At 38.5% G+C, this 15,118-nt stretch overlaps 1 long non-coding RNA gene across 1 annotated transcript; it reads left to right on the top strand.

Moving 5' to 3' along the window:
- Positions 1-6,329: 6,329 nt before the first annotated feature.
- LOC124084220 (uncharacterized) lies at positions 6,330-13,644 on the top strand. Its single transcript, XR_006849059.2, has 3 exons — positions 6,330-6,478; positions 7,703-7,866; positions 12,580-13,644. It is a non-coding gene; the product is annotated as an uncharacterized LOC124084220 (long non-coding RNA).
- The last annotated feature ends 1,474 nt before the right edge of the window (positions 13,645-15,118 follow it).

Below are 15,118 nucleotides of genomic sequence, written 5' to 3'. Positions count from 1 at the left end.
GAGAGTGTTAACTTATGGATAATTTATTCAAGGTAGTTTGAACATTTCACATGGAATGTTGTATTATGATCTGCTTGACTACTGTGATGCTTGTTCTTTAAAATCTAATTTATATAGGCTTGGGATATACATAATTCATAACTCCTGTTGATACATGTATACACACCCCAAATTTTAAATCTTTACAATATGTATGGATGTTTACTGACATGTTGGCAAGACAACTGAAATAAAAACATGAAAAGTGTCAAACATTACATTGCAAGCAAGTGCTTGCTTGCCCTATGCTTGAAGAAAAAGTAGCTGGAAATGAAAAAATTAAAAGGCTCAGGTAAAGAGGGAAAATGGAAATATTTCAGACAGGGAGCATTCTTGCATAAGAAACATGAAGATCCCCAAGAAAGACTTGGGGTGTGAGTGTAGACACTTCTGTGCCTAGGCAACACTTTCAGGTCTTTCCCTCCCAAAGCAAGCAAACAACATCTTGGGGCACTGTACACATCAGTCAAGGTAGCATTGCATATGTATTCAGTACAGAAAAATTTAGTATAGTACTTAACATGGAGTTCTACTGGCATGAGGAAAGGTTTTAGAATATAATCAAATAAATCACATGGAGAGCAGCAAGCACACTTTTTTTTTTTTTCCTCGCTGAACAAACTGCTCACATGTCCTGAGCAAGGATCTCTATAGACCTTTATTCATGCACTCTGGAACCACACTTCCTAGGTTCCGATCTCATTGCTGCCATAGACCAGCCCCGTGGTTTTGAATGAGTTCATCTTTCCAGGCCTCGGTTTCCTTATCTGTAAACAAATATAAAAAATAGTGTCTGTCCCATGGAGTTGTTAGGTAGAAGAGTGCTTTGAACATGTATAAAAAGCATTAAATGACAATTGTTTTTATAAAGAGGTCAAAAGCATTGAGCTTTGGAATATGAATCTGAGAAAAAAATTAAGTAGTGCAAGGCAAGGAGTGAATACTTCCCTCTCTGGGCAAGAGGAAAATATTGCCTACCAGTGTGTGATTCTAGCTAACTGCTTAGCCTCATCTGAAGATGTGGCAAATGTCACAATGTAGTTAGGAGACTTACCTACAAGAGCTATTTATAGACCATTCATGCCATCTACATGACAGTTGTCACTCTGCCATGCACAGCTAGTAAAGTGAGATGGCAGGCATGGCACTTGCCCTTGAGGGGCTGACAATTGAGGGGAGACAGCTCACCAACACAGGATAGTGCCAGAAAGCATGTACTAAATGCTAACTACTCCATGCATCTGAGTGGCCTACAACACACGTGGGGCCTCATTTTTGGAAAGGGAACCTTTCTTGGAAATGAGTGGCCTTATGAGGGAATGGTGGAGCGACACCCAGAGGTTAAGAAACACAGTTTGCTAGAAGTAAATGCGTGCCATATGTTGCTGTGGTTTGTGTTCCATAGGACCATCTGCGTTTTCCTCAGGCTGCCCATGTCTGTCGAGTATTAACAGTGAAATGACAAAAGATGCAAAGTCTGCTGAGTAAGGATCTTTAATAGCAGTTTGAAAACACACATGATACAAAACAAGGATCATTTAATTACTACTGTAAGAATCTGTGAGATGAAAAATTGTGTCCTAACTACAGACTAGATTAAGAAGGACTTCTCTGCAATGCGTACATCTAGGTATGTTCTGAATACTGCTCCATGTTGTATATAATATCCATGAAGAACTCAAAGCACCCTCACCCATCTTCATTTGGGAGTCAATGTGTCATCGTGGTACATGGCTGACCTTCAGAGGCAGATATTTCCAAGTTCAAAACTCAGCTGTACCTTTTGGATATGAAGTTTTTGGTCATTTCTTACATTCCTAGAGTCTATGTCCTCTTAGGTTCCTGTGACAAACACTTACAGGTTGTCTTGAGTATGAAATGCTTTAAGTAAAGACAACAAGGAAGGGTCAGCTTTCCTATTTTTCCATTATTTACCTTTGAAGTTATTGTCATACAGAAAGGATTTTTAATTTACCTGTCTGTGACTCAAAACAATTTTAGAAAATTTGAGAATGTGGTGTGCATCTTTATTTCAGTTCCTTAACATGAATATTCATTGTGCATGTATATGTTGTAAGCTCTGGAGTTTGGAATAAAGCTTTCTTCAAAACTTGTAGAATGTTTTTGGGATTCTTGAGGGACTACGATTTTCAATCTGCTTCCCTTGTGTAGAATAGAGAGGATTCTTTCTCCCTAATAGCTGAAGGATTTTTTTAATGTGAAGGTTACCTCCAGTCTCTGACCTGAGTCCTCTGTATTCCTGAATGTCAGCACACAAATTGAGTCCTGGCATTACCTCCATAGTCACTTTGATATTAGATTGATTGTCCTTCTGTTGCTTATTTATTGAATACATTTATATGCTTCCGTGGAAAGGAAGAGGAATAAACTACCCTTAAGAATGATTTCGAAAAAGTCTATCAATCTATCCAAATTTTCAGTACTTGTGCCACATTGTTTTGTATTATGTTTACTGGCATTGCTAGTTTAAAATGTAATTATCTGTCTTGTGTGCAATATATTTGCTGGAATTCTCACTTGTCAGCAATTGTGTTTCTTTTAAGGCCTATACACTTTCCATTAAATCTTAGTCCTGCCCAGTGCTCACTTAAAATGTCCAGGATCCTCCCTGGGGAGTTTTAGTTCTAGAGCTGCTCCTAAAACTTTTTAGATGGATGAAATTAGGTGGGATTAGCTACCAAAGGCAGCTTTGGAAAGAGAGAGGCAGGTCATCTGATTGACTTGGGAGTTATAGGGAAGGGTGATAGAATAGTGGCTCCTCACAAATGTGTACATCCTAATTCCTGTAACCTGAGAATATGTTGGGTTACCTGGCAAAGGGAAATACGGTGGTGGTGGATTTAAAGTTACTTATAGCAGACCTTAAAATAGGGACACTATTCTGGATTATCTAGGTGGGCCACTGTAATTACTAGGATTCTTAAAAGTGGAAACTGGAAGACCAAAGAGGAGAGTGAGTGAGGAGGAATGCTTAGAGGGAGGCAGCCTTGCAGGCTTCAGAGCTGGGGGAGCTCAGGATTACAGGTGGCCTCTAGAAGAAAAGGAGGGGGAAGAAATTCGCCTGAGTTTTGGATGGAATGCCTCCCTCTCTACCCACCCTACTTTTAGTGCATGAAGCCTGTTTTGGACATCTAAACTTCAGAACTGTAAGAAAACCAAATTGTATTGTTTTCAGACACACAATTTGTGATAATGTGTTATAACAACAATGGGAAACCAACACAGGATTTTTCTGAGTTGCTTATGTGTACACAGGAGCATCTGGCCTTTGTTTTTTGATTTTTTTTTTTTAATGTCAGGGGTCTTCTGAGATTGTTTAGCAGTCAGAGTCCCCTGGAACTAAGAGTTGGGATGCTATGCCATGCACTAGAGTATTCTCTTTCTCAACCATACAGATCTCCATGTGCCATCCAGTAAAGTCCCCTACACATCCCTCATTGTAAAATGAAGCCTCTTGTGGATATTTGCAAATTATGAATATACCTTTATAAGAAATGAGTCAGCAAAGAAAGCTCTTGTCTTGGCTTTGTTCTTGTTTCTTCTTGTTATGTTCTGCTTGTTGTTCTTTACTTCATTTTTTAAAGTATTTAGTGTAGAGGAAAGGATGGTTAGCTCCAAGCACCGAAGTTCTTTGCTAATGCACTAAGAGGGAGCAGCCTGAGCAATCGAGCTTGTCTGTCAAGCTGGTCAAGGTGGAGAGTAATGTGGTCTGGGGTTCCCAGAGCCCATTGGACCTTTGACCTCTTCTGCTGAGACTATTGATCTGGGTTAATCGTCAGCACTGGTTATGCTGCTGGTGGGGCCATACCCCTGTGTGTGATTCCTCTTTAAGTACAAATGGGGCTCCCACTAACGCTGGGGTAATTGGTCCTTTCTCTAGTTTTCCAAGATCAGGAAGGAAAATTAGAATAGATAGACCCTGACAGGCAGGGTGAGCATTCATTTCTAGGATGTTTGCAGCTATATCAGTGACAAAGCAGTTAATCTGGGTGTAGAGCTGATTGTGTATTTCACATCAGGAGTTCTATTTGCCAGGGAGCTAGCTTCCTGTGGGATCAGGTGGGTTAGGATCTGATCCCCAGCACCACCAAAATAAAAACTAAACAAACAAAAAACCTGAATCGCTGGGTATCATACAAACATCTGAGGTTTGTGAAGCAGTGTGGCGGATTTAGCAATGTCCCACCCAAACCCACCAACCCCATGCTTCTCATCCCACTTAATCAGGTGAAGAATGAGCAGAATAATGGTCCTGTGAGAATAAAGAGGTTGGTTATGCTCTCTGGCTAGCAGAACTAGGAAGAAAAGTTCCCAATAGTGTCAGGTCCTGGGATTCTGCTTGTTGCTCTCCACTACCAATGGGCAGCTCCTGAACATCCATCTTGAGCAGTGTCCTACCTCACCCAGCTCCTTCTGTCTTCTTCCTTCTTTCCAAGTTACTCATTCTAGAAGCCTCACCGCAAATCATTCATTCATTCATTTATTCATTGTACAGATGTTTCTTAAACACCAGCTGCGTGCCTTGGACCCTTTCCCCATTCTACCATTATCTGCAGGACTACCCTTTTCTGACTTCCTCTGAAAGTCTGATATCATAGGAGGCAGTGGTGGTTGTGGTAGACACAGAGTGGGGGTGGAAGGCAGAGCTAGTTGTGAGTCTAGAAAGAATCAAGAAAGGAGACAGTCAAGTGGGCTAACCTTTGGAGACTCCTGCTCACCAAACCATAGGATATCCAAATGCCACATGCCACAAAGACTGCTTTAGTGAATGACCATCCCTGTAGTAGCTTGGGTGCATCTGCTACTTCACAGAAGATGTTAGTTTCTCAGGGCCTAGAACAACTTTCAAAATATAAAACAAAAATCCTTCCTTGAATGTTCTTTTAAATCTAGGGGAGGCTCTGGGGGTATATGTCTGCAGCAGAGTGAGTGCTCAGCACATGTGGGGGCCCTGCATTTGATCCCCAGCTTCCCGAAAATAAAAAAATAAGTTAAAATAATTAAATCAGGGCTGGGGATGTGGCTCAAGTGGTAGCGCGCTCGCCTGGCATACCTGTGGCCCGGGTTCGATCCTCAGCACCACATACAAACAAAGATGTGTCCGCCGAGAACTAAAAAATAAATATTAAAATTCTCTCTCTCTCTAAATAATAATAATAATAATAATAATAAAATCAATCAATCTAAGCAGGCTAGCCTAATTACATGAATTAAATTTAAAGTATTGAGTAAGCATTTGAGCAAATGTGGTAGGTCAGGCACTGACAGTGAATTTGCTTTCTTTTATAGATTATCTACATATTTTACTATTTCCCTTGAAATAGACCCACATCTCAACATTTCCCTGTGTCTTTGAGTTTCCACTTCTTTTTGAGCAGTTTATAAATATCACACATTTGCCTTCTGTATTTACTATTCATTCTTTTGTTAAGATTCACATGTATTTTTGCAAGTCATGGAATTTGTCTGACTGCCACATCATGTTCCATGGGTGCCAATGTCAGTCCAGACAGGCACACTCTGCTGAGAGACAGCTGGGTTATTTCCAAGTTTATTTAGAAAGTACTCAGTGTTACAAGGCTGGATGTGATCACCAAAAGATGGATAGAGAGAAGAGAAGAGGATGAAGAACTGAGTTCTGACGTGCTCCGTCATGAGCGGGCTGGGGAGAAGAGGGCGATTAGTTGATGGAGCAACTGACAAGACAGGAAGCAAACCAGGAGAGCAAGCTGTTGTGGGAGCCGTGGAAAAACAGTGGGCAGGGGAGAGGCAGCGAGGACCAGAGCTGGCCCTGGGGTCTTGCCACTGTCCGTTGCCAGGGACCTCTGAATGAAGGAGGCCAAAGCCTGGCTAGAGGAGGATGAAGAACCCCACTCCTCTTCTCCACGTTCCAGTTTTTCCCTTCTCAAATCCATCCTTTCTGTTGCAGCTCTAGTTCTATTCCTAAAATCACAGATTGTGTGGGAACTGTGACTCCCTGGCTTCTATTTCCAGGGACCAAACTGCCTGAAGAACTAAGTTCACACCTATATTCCCCTGCCTCATTATCTGAGGCTGCTGCACCACCTCTCTCTGCTTTTTATTGAGAGCTACTAGTGCTTTCCAAACACTGTACCATTGTCAAATTGCTATTTGTGCTAGAACACTCTTCTTGGTCTCCACCCCCAGGCCCCAGATGCCTCTAGTTAGGTTTCGGCTCAAATGTCAGCACCTCTGCTGGCGCTTCCTATGCATTCTTGGGCCAGTTGTCCAGTCCTGCTTGTGCTAGCACAGAGCTCTGCACACACTGGAGCTTCGCCATGATACAGTGGAGCTGCCGGAATGCCAGAATGCCCTCGCCTGCAGACCAAGGATCATCACTTAGTTTTTGCAGCCTCTGCAGAGTCATATAGCAGGGACTGACAAACAGCAGGTTTTTGTAAGTGTTGGTGAAATAAACAGGACTGTGGAAAACATATATCTATTGTATGTTTTATTAGATAATTTTAGTGAAGACAAAGTTTAACTCCGAGTGTGGTTTTAGTTTTGAAAGTGCTAAAGGCACAGCCTGATGAAGAAGCTGGGGATTATACTTTTTTTTTTTTTTAATGAATGGAGCATGGGAAAAGATTTAAGCAGATGAGACACACTTTCTTACGTGGTCCATAAACAGCACTCCAGTTTTCTGGCACTTATTTGCTTAAGGCAATTTAAAGATGAAGTCCCCAAAACATTTTGAGTAGTGACAGTATTGTGGGACAGTGGTCTCAAGGAGACTGCTTTGAAGGACAAAGTTTACTTGCATCTCTAAGTTCTGGTATCTATGCTAAAAACTGGGTGTTATTCTTTTGTCGTATCATATATTCTGGTGTGAATTTTTATAAGTTACATTTCCATTATTTCCTGTGTTCTTAATTCTTCTTTTTGTAACACTGTTGTTTTCAATCCTCTCCTTTGTAAGCATCGATTTTCAGCGCAGCAGTATTTGAAAATTCTGTTAAAATTGTTTATTTTAAAACACTACTCATAAAACCATTAACTAAGACCAGATTTAACACCAGTTCCAGTGGCTGATCTCTACCCCAAATGGGTATATGGCCATTTGTTGGGATCTTTTGTTTACTGATTTTCAAGTGGTTTTCAATCTGTGTGACACTGATCAGATCCAAGCCAATTTGGATTAATTTTTCAAGTCACTTTTCATGAGGCAGTGCATCAAATGCTCTACCAAGTCCAAATGGGGAACATCTGCTCTCCTTTCCCTGATAATTTTACAGCTTGCTCAAGAAGTTGACTGCTTTATCAAGCGTGGAATGTGTTTTATAAGCTTCCATTATTATTGCCCATGATTCTGTCACCTTTTAGAATTTCCCCACTCCACTTTATTTGCCAAGTCTTGATAAAATACTTATTAGTTAGGCATCTGATACAATTATTCTTCTAGTGGTAACACTTTGTGACTCTGGGTTCACTTGGATTAGATCTATATATAACCTTTCCAGTTATTGTGATTTAGAAGATGCAAGCAATAAAATCTGCGTTAGTCATTTTTGTTCATATCCTGGGAGAGATGTGATTCAGACTTGCTGATTGGTATATGTTCTGAGATTTGAAGTATTCACTTACCTGCTCTTTGTCATTAGCTGTTTTTTTTTTTCCCTAGGTGCATTTTGCAGTCCCCATCTTTACCATATGTTAAATGGATATTATGCTTGCCGCAGCATGCCTACGGATCAGTAAAATGTCCACGTGTACAAGTAAGTTGACTCATGTAGCCTTTGGATACAGATTGAAGTTTTTGATGCTTCTGTCATCTCATTGATATAGGTGAGCAGTTGCTTAATAACTTGCTTTCAAGGGTTTGTGGAGTAATTTCTAAGCACATAAACTGGGAAAGTTTGCTTTGTAATTAGTTTTTGAAGCAGATTAAAAAAGATTTCGTGAAAAAAATGCGTTTTTATGATTTAAGCCCTGTGATCATTGTGTTTACTGATGATATTAATTAAGTACATATAAAAATCTTGTATTAAGTACCTTTGCATTGGTTAAAATATAAATATATTACTATCTAAGGTGGACAAATTAGTGAATGAACAAACTGTCAGAGATATAATTGACATATTTGGTAGTCACAAATTAAAATTTTAGTTATGATTTACCAAGGATTACTCAAGTATTAATTAACTGACAGCTAGAACACTGCTTTTGACATACTAGAATTTCCTTTGGTTAATCTTATATACATTATAGTCCGTTTCTTCCTCTTTATATCAAAATTTTAGCTTTTGAAGTGTTTTGACATATGGTAAACGTCAATAAAAAGGCAGACATTTTCAGTTTTTAGAAATGTAAATATATCATTCTGTAAGAAATTCCAAAATGTTGGCTATGGGACAATGGAAACCACATGTAGTTTTTCTGCAAATCTCAATATACAAGTAACTGCTTTCAACACATCTTTTCTGTCTCCAGTTTTAATATTAACTGCTTGATTAAATGTTAAACGGAGCAAAGGCCACTATGTCAGGCGTCACCAATATTCATATTGCTTCCAAAGGATAGAAAACCCTTAGTTTTGGATATTTACCATTGTGTGTGTGTGTGTGTGTGTGTGTGTGTGTCTTAGAGATAATTAACTAGTTTTGGGAACACTCCCTATTTGTAATCCAAAATTTTAGAGTTGGGGATTTCTTGGCCTGAATGACGTTATCAAAGTTTTGTTTTGTTTTAAGTTACTCGGTGGCAGCTTTTTTTTTAGATTCACCGTTTAGAACATGTATTTTGGCAATTTGTTCTAAACAGTGTATTTTTTTTTCTAGATTCAGATTTTTTTCTGCTTTCAACGTTATGTTTATAGATATTATAAGTGTTCTGATCATAATATATCTGTTCATAATCATCCGTTAATGACCATAGCATTTTTATTTCCATAAACAAACTACCAATATTTTAAATGGAAGTGGAAGAAATTCACATTTATATAACACATTTTAATTTCACTTAGAAGGTAGAACTGAATCCAGAAAACTATTTGTGTGTGTGTATGTGTGTGTGTGTGTGTGTGTGTACGTGTGTGTGTGGTACTGGGATGGAATCTGGGGCCTCTCTTATGTACTGGGCAAGCACTCTACTTCTGAGCGACATCCAGCCTTGCCAAGCTACTCCTGAGGAGGGATGACTTCAACTTAGTAGGATATACCTTATAAATGAATGTGTATGCTTGGAATCAGTTTTTCTAAGTGGAGAAACGGTATTATGTTAGAGGTCAGAGACTCACAGAGTAAATGTGTTTAGGTTTGCTTTCTTTGTATGAAGTTTTAAAATGATGCATCAATCTATATCCCCAAAAGAAGAGTGCAGTTTTTTTCTGCATAAGTAGAATTGGAAGTCTACATTTCGCTTTTTGTAAAAACATGGCAATTCTGTTTCTCAAGAGGCCAATCATACACAGGAAAGTTTTTAAAAAGGTCAATTTTCTGCATAATTCTAAGTTTTGCAACTTGTATTATACATTTTTGTTGCTCTGTTGTTACTTACAGATATTTATGTGTTGTTTCAAATTTTTCTTTCTGCTAAATTCATGAATCATTCACATACGCATGGAAATAGTACTAAATCAATACATTCCCTAGTAACACAAGATTTCTATATCTCTGATATTTTAGAATTTCTTCCTCATTAATTATGAGCAAAAGCACACAATATGCATTATACAAGCATGATGATCAGAGGTGGTCAGATGGAAAGGTTGAATATAGAATAAGAAATTTCTGTAGTTTAAATAGAAAACAAATGGCAATTTATGCCTCAGAAATGTTTGTGTCTTTATGATATAAAACACTGGTAACCTCAAGATAAAATAATGCCTAGTTTTATGTATTTCAAAAAATTGTGGGAGGGGCTAGAGATGTGGCTCAGTGATAGAGCACTTGCCTAGCATGTACAAGACCCTGGGTTCAAACCCCAGCACTGGGGGAAAAATTATTGGAGGATTCTTTCTAGATCCTGGACAAGTAAGGACTCTGTTCTAATTACTTCATCCACTGTTAGATTATTCTTAATCAAAATGTTTTTCTGAAATCCAGACAAAATGTATTCTTTCCTTTAAGATTTTAATCTGTTCTTACTGCTTTCAGCTGTTCATCCATGGAGACAGCAGGAGGTGGAGGGTTGGGGTGAGACATGTGAATTGAGCATGGGGTAGTTGTATTCTGAACAGAGTAATTTGGAAGTTTTTGCCCTCGTGCCTTTCAAAATATAATTTTTGTCAAGATATAAGCTCCAGTCACATCACTAAAAAAGCCGTATATATATGATTGACATCACTCTTACTAGACGTTTTGCAAGGTTATATTAAAAGATCTAGAGTGTTGTTCAAACCTAAGAAATACATTTTCAAATAAAAGACGCAAAATAAAAAATATCACGGTAAATTCCAGGAAACCTTGTACCTGAATAGACTCCTATAGGTAGCTATTGTTCACTGCTTGCTGTACTAATTTTCCCATCATTAACTTGTTCTATGTATTTGTTTTACATTATAAAATTTCTGGTTATTTGATTTTATACCTTTATTTTTATTAATTTATTTTTATGTGGTGCTGAGGATTGAACTCAGTGCCTTGCACATGTGAGGTGAGCACTTTGCCCCTGAGCCCCAGCTCCAGCCCCTTGTTATTTGATTTTAAACTAGTAACTTTGAGAATAATTATTCCTTTTGTCCTAGGCAAGGTAGGTATCTGAACTGAGCTGGTTGAAATCAAAAGAAAAAAATCTCAGTTCTTTGTGGAGTATTAATTTCTTTTATTACATCGAAGTGGTTGTTGTAAATATAGAACTGTTTTCTTTAGTGCCTCTCAGAGGGTCCAGACAGAACAAAAAAAGGGCCAGCCTTCCTATGCACTCTCTTCAACTTAGTAGTAATTAACGTGAGTGGAAGAAGCAGAGCTTCTTGATTTAGGAGCCCCGGGTGGTGTGAGGGTTCCTGGAACTAGGCGGTGGCTGTGTTAGGGGGTGCGCCCACACTTCTGCTTGCAATTTCCTCCTGAGCTGACCTGGACAAACACAGGAAGGTTGGAAACAGGTTGTCAGCAACGGATGCATAAGGATGCAAATACACAGGACCCAGGAGATGGGAAACACTTGTGAAAGAACCTGCAGTCGTCCTGACCATGCCGGGCGAGTGGTACTGGGTAGTTTTAAAGATTTAGTAAGTAGTGTGGGTTACTTTCATTTGCTGCCTTCAAGTTTTTCTCTGTGGTATGCAGTACTGAGATGGAGTAGATTTAAAAAGTCAGAGTGGTTTATTTCCATTTTAATCAAGTCTCTAGAGCTAAAGTGTGTAAATTAGTAGCCAATTACCTAGTTTGCATGCCTGTGGTATTTCCATGTTCTACTATTATGGTAATGAATCTGAATAGTGATTAGATTGTCTTAAATCTATGAAAGAATTGCATGTCCTTTTCCTCTTAAACTGTAAGGAAAATTTAAAACTTTAAAAGTATTGAAATGAAATTAGCTTTCCTGAGATACTTAAAGATAGTATCTTCATTTAAATGCACCTGAGACGATTATAGTCTTTACAGGTCTGGAAAATGTGGATCAGGGGTGATTTTAAAAATACTTTTCTTTGAAGTATGCAGGTCATAATGATATACTTTATTAGCTGTAAAACTGTAAGAATCTCTCTAATCAGCAACCTTCACCTTATGTCCATTGTAGTGGATTACATTTCTTTCACTAGCTCTTCAGTGTGTAAAATACACAATGATGCGGAGACACATGTGCACGTACCTGTCTAGGGAGATGCATAGTCTGAACAGAGAGGTGAGATTCAGATAAATCAAGGGCACACGGTTCAACTGTTGACCCTGCTCAGCATTTCCCAGGGGAGCTGGTAAGGGTGGGGTCCTCAGAAGCCTGGTGGGCCCTTATCATTTATCTGTGGAGAAAGGGAATGCCCTGGAGCTGTGGCTTTGTGCAGAGAGGGGGTGCCAGGCACTCAGAGAGCCTGTGGGGCTTGGGGAAGGCCGGTGGGCCTGGAGCTCAAGTGGTTTCTGTGTGATCCTGGCTGATCATTGTGCTCTTGTGCTTCTCAGGAGTCTCAAGCTTGGAGAATCCTTGTATTCACAGGAGTGCAGTGGGGAATTATAGCATAGTTCGTGGCATGTGTGAAGCACACTCACTTCCAGAGGGAATGCTGCAGAACAGTGTTTTATCAAGAGTTCCGAAGTGTTGCTCTTTAGATTTTGGTGACCACTTAGAAAACTCTTGCAAGGAGGGAGCATTGTTTAGGTTTCTCTGGGAACTTGACACTAACCCCCTCAGCCTTTGTTACTCTCCCTCCTCCTTGCCCTCCCTCTGCTCCTTCTTCCCTCCTGGGTTCCACTCATAGCTATTTTAAGAAAATTTGCATTTTGGTGGCATACTTTTGGATAAAATAGGTGAAGAATATCCATGTTCTCTTGTTGAGACTTGGTAAGTAAGGATTATTTTTAACTTTAAGATAAGACTTCAATCTAAATTTTTATTTTCATCCAGTGTGACTTCATTCAGGATGCTGAAGTGTGAGCCCTACAAGGAGATCCCTGATCATCAGGCCCAGCGACCTCCTGTTCCTGCAAATGGAGCCTGCTCCACCAGATCTGTCCACGTCAGAGAGGAGCAGAGTGCATCCCAAAATGAATTTTTTCCCTTACACTACTATACCTGTACTCTTTTTCCTTATTGTAAAAGCAGTTCGTTGGATAAAATCTGGAAATTATTGATTTGAAACCTCCTCCTATTATCTAGAGAAACCTAATATTTTAATATTTATCTTTCTCATCTTCTTCTCTATGCCTATATCCCTGCAATTGTTTTTTTACAATATTAGAACCATGTCATTCATACTATTTTACAATAAAGATAGCTTTAATTGTTTTCCAAAAATGAAATGGGCATTATAAAAATCACAACAGTGCAGAAAAGTAAAAAGAAAAGAGTAAAAAAGGCACTTGATTGTCCAAAGGTTATTACTTGCCAAAGTATTAAGGCCATCAGGCTGCAGACTTAAACATGGCTAGTTTATGATATTAACATCACTCTTTCAGACATTTGCCAGAGTATAGCTCCTCATAAGGATTTGTGTGATTGTTGATGTTTGGTAATGTGCTTTTGTACTCAGTAATATCATGTGGACATATTTCTGTGCCAGTAAACACAGGTTGGCTCCCAAAGTTTTGCTGACTCATCACATTCTACTTTATAGACAAACCTTAATTTCTTAAGAATTTTCCTGCTAATCCTGCTGTTACTACCAATTACCCCCTGATAAACAGTGCTGTCCTATAGGGCACTGTAGCTATTTGCATAATCTCTTATGCTGGATCCCTGCACGTGGTGGTGGTGGTGGATTGATGGCTGTGCTTGGCTGTACAGTTCCTACCTGTGCATTAGTGAGTTCAGTTCCTTATAATCTTACCAACATCAAGCATTACCATGTATGTGTTTATTTGAAAAGGTATCTCGTTCCTGTTTTATTTTACATTTCTTTACTCTCAAGTGTGAACAAACATATCTAGAGTTTTTCATCAACCATTATTCTCCCGTTGTGAAACACCTGTATTATTTGCCATTTTTTTCAATTCTGATATTCATCATTATGTTCTAAATATATTAACTCTTTCTTTGTTAAATATGTGACATTTTCTTTATTGATTTTCACTTTACCTTTGTGTGCATTCTTTTTATTTATTTTTCAATCCAATCCATTTTTTAAAATCTATATATTTATTTATTTATTTTGTGTGCATTCTTTCACATATATTGTTTAAAAATATGTGTGTGTGTGTTTAGGAATTGAATCTAAGGGAGTTTAAACATTGAGCTACATCCCAAGCCCTATTCATTTTTTATTTTGAGATAGGGTTCCTGTAGGTTGTCCAGTATGTCCTTGAATTTGAGATCCTCTTGCCTCAGCCTCCTGAGTTGCTGGGATTATAGGAGTGTGTCACCATACGTGGCTCTTCTTTTTTTTTTTTTTTTTGTATAGAAGTTTTGAAATTTCAGGCATTCAGTTATATCAATATCTTACTTTGTGATTATTGCCATTTTAAAAAATGGCTTTAGCTTAGGAATTAGACCAGAAACATTTCAACTGCTAGAAGAAAATAAAGGGTCAATACTCCATCATATAGGTGCAGGCATCAATTTCCTCAACAAGACCCCTAAATCTTAAGAAATAAACCAAGAGTCAATAAGTGGGAGGCCATAAAATTAAAAACTTCTGCACAGAAAAGGAAATAATTAAGAGCATGAAGAGAAAGCTTACAGAATGGGAGAAAATCTTGGGCAGCTACTCCTCATACAAGGGATTAATATCCAGAATATATAAAGAACTCAAAAAAGCTTAATGCCAAAACACACAAATAACCTGATCAGTAATGGGCAAAATAACTAAATGGACATTTATCAAAGAAGAAAAACAAATGGCCAACAAATATATGAAAAAATATTCACCATCCCCAGAAATCAGGAAAATGCAAATCAAAAACTACCCTGAGATTTCATCTCAGAATGACATTATCAAGGACACAAATAGTAATAAATGCTGGTGAGGATGTGGGAAAAAAATATTCACTTATACATTGTTGGTGGGACTGCAAATTAGTATGCCTACTCTGGAAATCAGTATAGAGTTCTTCAAAAACTAGGAATGGAACTACCATATGACCCTGCCATCCTTCTCCTTGGTATTTATCCAAAAGAACTAAAATGAGCATACCATAGTGATGCAGCCATCTCAATGTTATAGCAGCACAATTCCAAATTATGGTATCAGTCTCAATACCCATCAATAGCTAAATAGATCAAGAAAATATGGTTTGTATACACAATAGAGATTTACACAGCCATAAAGAAGAATAAAATTTTGGCATTTGCTGGTAAATGGATGGAACTGAAGAACATCATGTAAATAAGTCAAATGCAGAAAGTCAAGGGTCAAATGTTTTTTCTCATATGTGAAAGCTAGACCAAATTAAGGGAAAGGAGGAGGATCCGATATCATAAAAATATAGGGAAGATCAGTGGAGTAGAA

Source organism: Marmota monax, unplaced genomic scaffold, assembly GCF_021218885.2.
Source record: "Marmota monax isolate L192 unplaced genomic scaffold, Marmota_monax_Labrador192_F-V1.1 WCK01_AAM20220418_F8-fsc00022, whole genome shotgun sequence".
NCBI classification, from domain to species: domain Eukaryota; kingdom Metazoa; phylum Chordata; class Mammalia; order Rodentia; family Sciuridae; genus Marmota; species Marmota monax.
Note: the sequence above shows the minus strand (reverse complement) of the source record. Positions and strands in the feature narration are given on the sequence as shown.